General features: G+C 44.4%; 1 pseudogene; it reads left to right on the plus strand.

The window, feature by feature from the left end:
- The first annotated feature begins 5,387 nt into the window (after positions 1-5,387).
- LOC101538154 (PEST proteolytic signal-containing nuclear protein-like) lies at positions 5,388-11,348 on the plus strand (annotated as a pseudogene).

Genomic DNA, 11,348 nt, shown 5'->3' on the forward strand with positions numbered 1-11,348 from the left:
AATGTAATCGAGATAAAGCGTAAACGAAGTGAAACTTATCACGTACAAGGGTGGGGACTGGGGAGGTGGGAGGGGGCGGCAGATATACTAGGGGGGTTGGTGATGGAAGATGGGCACTGGTGAAGGGAAGGGTGTTTGAGTATTGTATAACTGACATAATCCTGAGAACTATGTAACCCTCCACTTGGTGATTCAATAAAAAAAATTTAAAAAAAAAAGAAACTTTGGTACATCTACACAATGGAATACTATGCACCTATTAGGAAGATGAAGTCATGAAATTCTCTTATAAGTGGATGGTAATGGAGATATCATGCTAAGTGAAATGAGTCAGAAAGAGAGGACAGACATAGAATGAGTGCGCTCTTTTGTGGAACATAAAATAACATAATATGAGACTGACACACAAGGGCCAGGAATATTGTTCCATAGTTGAGGAGAGCTGGGGGAGAGGACAGCTGGAATAGAGAAGGGATCACTAAGATAATAGTGGTTTAAGGAATTGTTCAAGATGGGGGATGTGTGCTAAAAGTAGATAAAGGACCAAATATGATAACCTCTCAGTATCTGTATTGCAAAACATAATACCCAAAAGTAGAGAGTATGGGGAAAACTGTCTGCCATGGAGGCAGGGTGAGGGGTGAGAAGTGGGAGGGAACATATACTGAGGACATTGGTGGTGGAGAATGTACACTGGTGAAAAGATGGTTGTTCGATCATTGTATGACTGAAACTCAAACATGAAAGCTTTGTAGCGATATCTCACAGTGATTAAATAAAAATAAATACACAAATAAATAAATACAAGAAAACTGACCAGACAAGTATCAGCATTTCGGGGGACATTACAACAAAAAGTACAGAAATTCAAAGGATTCTCAGAGATTACTTTGAGAATCTTTATGCCACAAAACACAAAAACCTCGAGGAAATGGATAAATTCTTAGATTCCTATAGCCCAAGGCTGAACCAAGAAGACCTGGAATACCTGAACAGACCTATCACCATCAAGGAAATTGAAACAGTAATAAAAAGTCTCCCCAAGCACAAAAGTCCTGGCTCAGATGGATTTACTAGTGAATTCTTCCAAACCTTTAAAGAAGACTTACTCCCAATCCTCTTTAAGCTTTTCCAGGAAATTGAAGTATCAAAAACACTTCCAAAAAGTTTCTATGAAGCAAATATTACCCTGATACCAAAAGCGGACAAAGATACCACAAAGAAAGAGAATTACAGGCCGATATCCCTTGATGAACACAGACACAAAGATCCTCAACAAAATATTAGCAAATAGAATCCAATGACTCATCCTACACCATGACCAAGTAGGATTCATCGCAGGGATGCAAGGATGGTTTAACATTCACAAGTCAATCAACATAATTCATCATATCAATAAAAGAAATAATAAAAACCATATGATTACATCAATAGATGCAGAGAAAGTATTTGACAAGATCCAGCACCCGTTTATGATGAAAACTCTCAACAAAATGGGCATCGAAGGAACTTTCCTCAATATAGCCAAAGCCATCTACCACAAGCCCATGGCAAGTATCATTCTCAATGGGGAAAAACTAAAAGTCTTCCCTCTAAGATCGGGCACAAGACAAGGTTGCGCACTTTCACCACTCCTATTCAATATAATACCAGAAGATCTGGCCATAGCAGTTAGACAAGAAAAAGATATCAAGGGCATACAGATAAGAAAGGAAGAGGTCAAGTTATCACTATTTGCAGACGATATAATACTATACTCGGAAAACCCTAAAGACTCTACAGAAAAGCTCCTAGAAACAACAGGTCGATATAGTAAAGTGGCAGGCTACAAAACCAACACCCAAAGTCCATGGCTTTCCTATATACAAATAATGAAAGAGAACAAAGAGACATTTAAAAAATCCCGTTCACATTAGTACCTCAGAAAATCAAGTACCTTGGAATCAGCTTAACCAAAAGAGGTGAAGGACCTATACAAGGAAAAATTACAAAACACAGATTTAATGCGATCCCTATCAGGATACCCATGACATTTTTCAAAGAAATAGACAAAACACTCCTGAAATTCATATGGAGCAATAAATCCCCACGAATAGCTAAAGCAATCCTTGGATAAAAGAAGATGGATGGCGTCACCTTCCCCAACTTCAAACTATACTACAAAGCAGTAGTAATTGAAACAGCATGATATTGGGCTAGAAACAGACCTGCAGACCAATGGAACAGAGTTGAATATCCTGTCACAGACCCCAAAATATATGGCCACTTAACCTTTGACAAAGGAGCAAGAAATATGAAGTGGAACAAGGAAAGCCTCTTCAGCAAGTGGTGCTGGGGAAACTGGATAGCTACCTGCAAAAAAATGAACTCTGACCTCTGTCTAATTTGAGTCACAATAGTCAGATTAAAGTGGATTAAAGACCTCAATAGCAGACATGAATCTATAGGATACATAGAAGAAAATATATGCATAACTCTCCATGACATTGAAACTAAAAGCATTTTTTAAGGATGAAACAGCACTGACCATGCAAGTGGAAGCAAACATAAGCAAATGTGACTACATCAAACTAAGAAGCTTCTGCACTTCAAAAGAAACAGTGACCAAAATACAGAAAGAGCCCACAGAATGGGAAAGAATATTTATCCAATATCCATAGGATGATGGATTAATAACCAGGATATACAAGACACTAGTAGAATTGTATAAGATAAAAAACCTCCAACCCCATCAAAAAATGGGGAGAAGAAATGAATAGAAGTTTCTTCAAAAAAGAAATGCATTTACTGTGGTTCTTGGTGGTGGAATATGTGCACTGGTGAAGGGATGGGTGTTCGAGCATTGTGTAACTGAGACTTAGCCTGAAAGCTTTGTAACTTTCCACATGGTGATTCAATTTAAAAAAATTAAAAAGAAATACTAATGGCCAAAAAGCACATGAAAAAATGCTCCACATCGCTAGTCATCAGGGAGATGCAAATCAAAACAACAATGAGATATTATCTCACACCACAGAGACTGGCATACATCCAAAAGAACAAAAGCAACCAGTGCTGGCATGGATGTGGAAAAATAGGGATGCTCTTTCACTGTTGATGGGAATGCCAACTGGTCCAGCCTTTCTGGAAAACAATATGGACAGTCTTTCAAAAACTAGAAATTGAGCTTCCATATGACCCCACAATACCACATGTGGGAATATAGCCTGAGGATGCAAAAAAGCACAGTAGAAATGACATCTGTACCTATATGTTCATTGCAGCACTGTTCATAATAGCCAAAATCTAGAAATAACCCAAGTGCTCTAGAACTGATGACTGGTTAAAGAAACTTTGGTACATCTACACAATAGAATACTATGCAGCTGTTAGAAGAGATGAAATCATGAAATTTACGTATAAATGGATAGACATGGAGAGTATCATGCTAAGTGAAATGAGTCAGAAAGAGAGGAACAGACATAGAAGGACTGCACTCATTTGTGGAGTATAATATAACATCACATGAGGCTGACACCCAAGGACAGTAGAGACAAGGGCCAGAAGGATTGTCCCATAGCTGGAAGCCTGCTTCATGAGCGGAGGGGAGAAGGCAGATAGATGGAATAGAGAAGGGATCACTAAGAAAATGATGGCTGGAGGAATCAGTTGGGATGGGAGATGTGTGCCAAAAGTAGATAATGGACCAAACATGATGACCTCTCAGTGTCTGTGCTGCAATTCGTGATGCCCAAAAGTAGAGAGAGAGTATGGAGAATATTATCTGCCATTGATGCAGGGGGAGGGTGGGAAAGGGGGGCATATATCAGGGATATTGGTGGTGGAGAATGTGCACTGGCGGAAGGATGGGAATTTAATCATTGTATGATTGTAACCCAAACATGAAAGCTTGTAACTATCTCACAGTGATTCAATAAAATTAAAAAAAAAAAGTATCAGCACTTCTCTGCTGGATTTCAGGGTTTTGGATGTGAGAGCTAGTTATTTGTTGTTCATGCCTGATCAAGGTATACAGATGCTATAAAACCCTTCTTCCTAGGGGCCGGAGTGATAGCACAGCGGGTAGGGCGTATGCCTTGCACGCGGCCGACCCGGGTTCGATCCCCGGCATCCCATATGGTCCCCCAAGCACTGCCAGGAGTAATTACTGAGTGCAAAGCCAGGAGTAACCCCTGAGCATTGCTGGGTGTGACCCAAAAAGCAAAAAAAAAAAAAAACCTTCTTCCTTAACTCCCCCAACTCACACACACCCCTGTTATGATTTTTCTGGCTAACACTTTACCACTTGAGGTCAAGAACCTTCTGACTCAGTAGGGTGGGTAGAATATTTGCCTTGCTCGTGACTGACCTGGGTTCGATCCCTGGGATTCCATATCCCTGAGCACTTCCAGGAGTAATTGCTGAGTAGAGAGCCAGGAGTAAAGCCTGAGCATCACCAGGTATAACCCAAAAAGCAACCACCCCCCAGAAAAAAAAAATCTTCTGACTCAGAGCTAGAGAGAACTCAACAGGCTTAGCCCATGCTTCACATGCAGGTCTGGGTTCAACCCCAGGTACCATGGTTCCCCAGCACCCTGTGAGTGACCCTTGAGCACCCAGATGGGAGTACTTGATTTCACTAAAGGACAATCTTCTGACTTGCTTCCTGCCTGTCAGCTCCACCTTAGCCACAAGTGTCTGTCCTCTCGGTAATAGATTCTGCTTTCATCAATGGTGTTACTTCTCACCTCTCAGCTACAGATCCCTTATGGACAGAACTACTCTAGTGTATTTGTCCAGATGTCCTAGATGGACCTTTTCTATTTGGTAGCTTAGGAAGAAAATATTAAAGGAGTAAAGATATTTTCCAAAGCATGGAAAGTTCTCAAAATAGTAAGCATAAAACTTCCAATCTGACCCAGCAATTCCACTTCTTGGCATTTATCTACTGAAACATTCAGTTGAAAAGTTGAAAAGATACATACACACCTAGTTTTCATTGCAACATACAATAATCAGGATATGGAAGCAACCCAATTTTCCAACAACAAATAATGGATAAAGAAGTTGTGGATGGGACCAGAGTACAAATAATAGGGTGTTTGCCTTGCACACCACAGACCTAGGTTCAATCCCCAGTGTCCCATATGGTCTTCTGAGCACCAACAGGAATAACCCCTAAGCCTCACCAGGTGTCACCCATAGAGGGAAAAAAAAAAGGAAGTTGTGGTATACAGGCTAAAGAGATCAAAGGGTCAGAGCCAGACTTTGGATGCAGGAGGTCCATGTTCCATCTCTGGCACCACCTGCTTTCCCAGGCACCACTGGCAGTGACTCCCAAACACTTCCAGGTATTAAGGCCCCAAAATTTAAGTTTTTAAATGAATAAATAAAACTTGTTTAACAATATGGAGGTAACGTGCTTGTCTTGCACGTAGCTGGCCCCAGATCGATCCTTGACACCACTCCCCCACTCCCCAAAGCATTCAGGAGTGATTCCTGAGCACAGAGCCAGAAGCAAGCCCCAGCCCTGGGTATGACCCCAACACCACCACCTTCCCCCAAGACACACACAATAAAATATTATGCAGTTATAAGAAAGGATGAAAGCTTAAATGTTGATGGCCGGAGAGGTAGTAAAGTGGATAGGACACTTGACTTGCATGCATCCTACCTGAATTTGATCCCCAGCACCTCGTATAGTTCCCTGAGCCTGCCAGGAGTTATGTCTGAGCACAGGGCCAGTAGAATGCCTGGTGTGGCCAAAAACTGGAAAACGACAACAGCTACAACTTTGTTTGTTATATATAACATGCATAGAACAGGAGGGTATCAGGTTAAGCAAAAGATGTCAGAGGAAGAAGATCAGATACCAGGTGTTCTCATTCATTTACAGTATGAAAACATACAAAACAAAAAAAAACTGGCAGTATTGAATGACGGTAAAACATAATCTTGAATTACAAAATGTAGATGAACAAGCATTGGGGTGGGGGAATGAAGAGAACTAGAGGTGGCAGAGGGGCAGTGGTGGAGCATCTTGGGCGCTTTGGTGGGGGGCATGCAGTGACTTTATACATGCTATTGTTATGACAGTGTACAATATTACACTAACGTTTCCCAAATATTGATCCCTAGCATCATCAAAAAGTTTTTTCTTAATCAATTTTCTTTCTTCCCTTTTCCCTGAAGACTAGAGTTGCAAATGTGAAAAGTTTTGTCTACAACCACAGACACTAGAAGAGAAGATGGTAAGAAAACTCAAGTTACAAATTCACAAACATGTCCTCTTTTTTGTAGTGGTGGTAGTGTTTAGCACTGCACTGTAGCACAGTAGTCCTGTTGTTCATCGATTTGCTCGAGTGGGCACCAGTAACATCTCCATTGTGAGACTTGTTACTGTTTTTGGCATATCCAATACGCCGTGGGGAGCTTGCCAGGTTCTGCCGTGCAGGCGGGATACTCTCAGTAGCCTGCCGGGCTCTCCGAGAGGGATGGCGGAATCGAACCCGGGTCTGCCGCGTGCACTGCAAACGCCCTACCCGCTGTGCTATCTCAAGACCAGAGATGGAACCCAGGGCTTCACACAGGCAAAGCAAGTGTTCTGCCTGTTGAGTCACAAGCTCCTGCCCCTTCGCTTCCCCTTTTCCCTTCCTTTCGCTGCTCTTGATGTTGCAGTGGCCGGGTTTGCACAGGCTTGGTTATGGAGCGCATGCATGTTCTGGCTGTACTGTCCACTAGGGGTCACTGCAGGGCTCGCACAGGGGCTTCCCTGAAATCACACTCCTGGCCGCTGTGCCGGAAGCATCTTTTACTTGTGCTGCCAGGGCTTGAACGCTTTTGACTGTACCGGACTCCGGTAGGGTCAGGGATTCCAGCCAATAGAGTCACAGTGGATACGTGGGTGGTGCATAGCACGACACCGGGCTCCAACTCACAGCCTCCCGCTCTCAAGGCAAACGTTCTTTGCCATTCTTTCTCTTTTAACTCCAGAAAAGTGCCCCAGGCCAATCTGCCTAAGATTTATTTAAGTTTTACAGCTCAGGAAATGTACACTGTGGTGGGATGGGTGTTGGAATTCTTTATGACTGAAATGCAATCATGAACAGCTTTGTCAGGGTCTATCTCACAGTGATTCAATAAAAAAAAAAAAGTTTTTTTTAAAAAGTTTTACAATCCATTTTTACTACAGCAGCCCACACCTCTGTCTTGGCCCAATTTGGTTATATTTCCAAGGAAAGTCACTGTCACTGTAACACTGTCATCCCGTTGCTCATCGATTTGCTCAAGCGGGCACCAGTAATGTCTCCATTGTGACTCTAGTTGTTACTGTTTTTTGGCATATCGAATACACCAGGAGTAGCTTGCCAGGCTCTGTTGTGTGGGCGAGATACTCTCGGTAGCTTGCCAGGCTCTCCGAGAGGGACGGAGGAATCAAACTCAGATCGGTTGCGTGCAAGGCAAATGCCCTACCCGCTGTGTATCACTCCAGCCAAGTCACTTTTCCAAGGAAAGGTGACTTGGAAATGAGGCTGCCTAAAAAAACAGAAACTATAGGCTCAAGAAAAATCTATGAAGTTAAGGCACTTTGAGAGGTGCTCAGATTTCTCCTCATTATCAAACAAGAACATCTAACACACTTTTCCACCTTCTTCTTTATGAGAAGCTTGATACTACCAGGCCCAGCTCCCAGACATGTGGTCCCCCTTTCCTCAGCCTCTGCCCCGCCCCACCCACACAGTCGGGCCATATCCAGTTGCAGACTCAAAACACCAGCATTAGAACACATTTTGCACCAAAGTAAATGAGGCACAAGAGGTAGTACTGTGTCTTTTGGTTTTTGTTTGTTTGGGGGCCACACCCAGAATGTTCAGAGGTTACTCCTGGGTCTGTGCTCAGGAGTCACTCCGGGTGGTACAGTGGTGACCATATGACCACACGGGATACCAAGAATTGAATTGAACCCTGGTCATCCTCATGCAAGGCAAATGCCCCACCTGCTGTACTACTGCTGCATCCCCATTCGGCAGTACTCTGCGCAGACACAGCAGCCAGACCAATGAAAGGACTGCCTGCTGGTCTCATGCGTTCCCTTGATTGGCACCAGCTTACTCAGACTGTCACAGCTTACAAAGCACTTTCCCTTTCATTCATCTCACCTGGTCCCCTACTCAGCCTGAGAGAAGGCCTCCCTCCCTTCTCCGCCATGCAGGCCGGGTATGTGAGGAGAGACGAGGAGTGGATTAGAGCCCCGCACAGGGCACAGCTCCAGGCCTCATTCCCTAAGCAGGCCCCATTCTAGGCCTCACTTTCCTCCCCAAGGCTGTCACCTGCGCCACACACACCCCTGGAGACTGAAGACACGATATTTCTGAGCCTGACTGACAACACCAGGTTCCAACAACTCTTATTTGTTTTGTTTTGTTGGCTTTTGGGTCACACCAGGGGTGCTCAGGGGTTACTCCTGGCTCTGCACTCAGGAATTACTTCTGGCAGTGCTCAGGTACCATACGGGATGCCGGGGATTGAACCCTGATTGGTCACATGGAAGGCAAATGCCTTAGCCACTTGTACTATTGCTCCAGCCCCACAAAGGTGGTTTGGGAAGAGACACTATGAGGTGGTCAAAGAAGTCAAGTTGAATAGTCAGGCAATTTGGGGCACCCTGCCAGGACTCCATTAACATGGTGTTTCATGTAACTCTCACCCCTACGGGCCTTTAGTGCAATGGCCCTGGGAGTTACCATCTCCACCCTCCCAGGACTCCACGTTCATCTGGGAAATGAATACAATGAAACCTAACTCCATAGCTGTTGGGGCAACTGAAGGGAAAGAACATAGACTGGCTCCATGTCCCCAAATTCTCTGTTTCTCTTTGAAGATTCTTCTTGTCATCCCCATTCATTTGGTATGTCTCATCCCACCTCCCTTTCCCTGGAAATGTATGCCAATAGTCAACCCCTTCCCCTGGTACCTTCTATGCTCACTAGGCATGGAAGGTCCAAGGCCCAAGCATCCACATCAACTTCTTGGTGGCCCTGCCAGACAAAAAACACTGTACCCCAACACACCTGCCCTCCCTTGTCCCTCTCATATGGCTAATCCAGCCTGCCCTGATGCATGAGCATATGAGCGAAGGCAGAGGAGTTTGGGGAACGGATTCACACTATCTGGGGGTCCACAGACCAGGACATTATCTCTCTGAGTCTCTTTTAGAAGAAGTTTCTCAATGCATGCCCTGTCCGCTAAGACAATGGATAGTCTCATATAGAACAATAATAAATACTTGTCTATCAAATATTTGCTCAAGAACTTCTCCTGGGTTTGTGCTCAGGGATCACTCCTGGAGGGGCTCAGGAGACCATGTAGGGTGTCAGGAATTGAACCCAGGTCAGCTGCTTGCAAGTCAAACGCCTGCCTGCTGTTCTATCTGTCTAGTCCCTATAAAGCTTTTTTCCCCCCCTAAATAGCAAGCCCCCTCTCACAAACACACCGCAGGGAAGGGGCACAAGGCAGGAGGCCTGAGCCACAGTAAGATCTGAGACAAAGCAGGAGCAGGACGGAGCAGTCCTACCAACTCCTGGATTTGTGGCTCCCAGCTGGCCACCTGGGCACAAGGCTGAATTTCTGCCAACCAGACCCAGTCCACCCTCTTGTGTGCATCCACTGGGTAGAATCTTGCCCCTTTTCTTTTATCTACTCTGGGGTTTTCTTTCTGTTTCTATAGGAGCCACGCCTTAAAGATCTCTCAGGACCGTGGATGCAGGGGCCCAGCCCAAGCCCAGCCCAGGAGCCGGCACAAGCATGAGCTCTTCCCCAAGAAGCTATGGTTCCACTAACAACCATCTTTTCTTAAGAAACTACACCTCCAGGATTAATTTCTGAACTCAGAACCAGGAGTAAGCCCTGAGTATCACCAGGTGTGTCCCTCACCAAAAAAAAAAAAAAAAATGAAGACGACCAGTGACCATGTTTGAAGCCAGAGCCTAGGCGTGCCAGACCTGTGTTCTACCCCTGGGCCATATTCCAGTCCTACTTGTCCCTTTTTGTGCTCTACTTCCTTCCACATTATGTCAAATGATAGCGCACTAATGGAACCCCTGAAGTCTGCAAGAGATGGCACAAGCCAAAGTGTGTTTTTGAGTACACATTCCTCACTGAGGGCATTTTCAGGACAACTAGATGGGAGATACAGCTTGGAAATTCCCGCTGGGAAAGTTGCATAGGATCAAGTCAGAGCTTTGTTCTGTTCCACATATAAATAACCATATGCCCACACCTGCCCTAGGAACTGGGGAAAGAAAGCAGTGGGACAGGGCCAGAGCAACAGTACGGTGGGTAGCAAATTTGCCTTGCACATAAACTACCTAGGTTCAATCCCTAGTATCCCATATGGTCCCCTGAGCAGAGCCAAGTGTTACCACTGAGGGGCTGGAGCGATAGCACAGCGGGTAGGGCATTTGCCTTGCATGTGGCCGATCCAGATTTGATTCCCAACATCCCATATGGTCCCCCGAGCACTCAAATTTTCCCTATTTGATGGGGAGAGGGATGGGGACACATCAGGCAGTGTTCAGGGGCTATTCCTGGCTTTGTACTCAGGAGTGCCCCTGGTGTGCTGAAGATTAAATCTGGTCATCAGCTTTCCTTAACCTCTACTATCTCTCTACCTCCCCTGCCTCTGTCTTTTTCACTAAATATCTTTTCCCCCCAGCCAAGGATGAGAGAGAGAGTACATCCAGAATCTGGCAATAATTTGCAAATCTTCACACAGAGGAATGTCTCATAATCTAGCAACATTTTACTAGTCACTGACAGAAAAATACCTTTAAAGACTTTATAATTATGAGGGCGGGGCAAATGGCTACAGGAAGACAGGAGAAGAGAAGCTGGAGCCACTGGAGGACCTGCAGAAGCAACAGAAAAACCTGTGAACAATAAGATTGCTTCTTCCAGTAATGAAGAGGAAGCTCCTGTCACAGTGCTGGGAAGCAATTATCTGAAGAAGAAGCTGAAAACCTCCCGAGAAAGCCTGCAAAGATTTCCAAGTTTGGATTTGCCATAGGTGACAAAGAAAGCCTCAGCCATATTCATCAAACTTAGATTGAGTAAGCCTAAAGAAAATAGTTCCAACTCTTGCTCCAAGAACTTTTTCAGTAGCAGCAGCTTTTAATGAAGATGAAGATAGTCAAGCAGAGGAAATGCCGCCAGAAGCAAAGATGAGCATGAAGAATATTGAAAGGGATACAATAATATCAGCTGGACCAAATTCCTTCAATAAAGGAAAACACTGGTTTTCTGATAACCAGAAGCTATGAGAGTGAAATATAAAATCTCATCCTGGAAATGTCCATGACCAAGATAATTAA

This window comes from Sorex araneus, chromosome X (genome assembly GCF_027595985.1).
Source record: "Sorex araneus isolate mSorAra2 chromosome X, mSorAra2.pri, whole genome shotgun sequence".
Taxonomy (NCBI): Eukaryota; Metazoa; Chordata; class Mammalia; order Eulipotyphla; family Soricidae; genus Sorex; species Sorex araneus.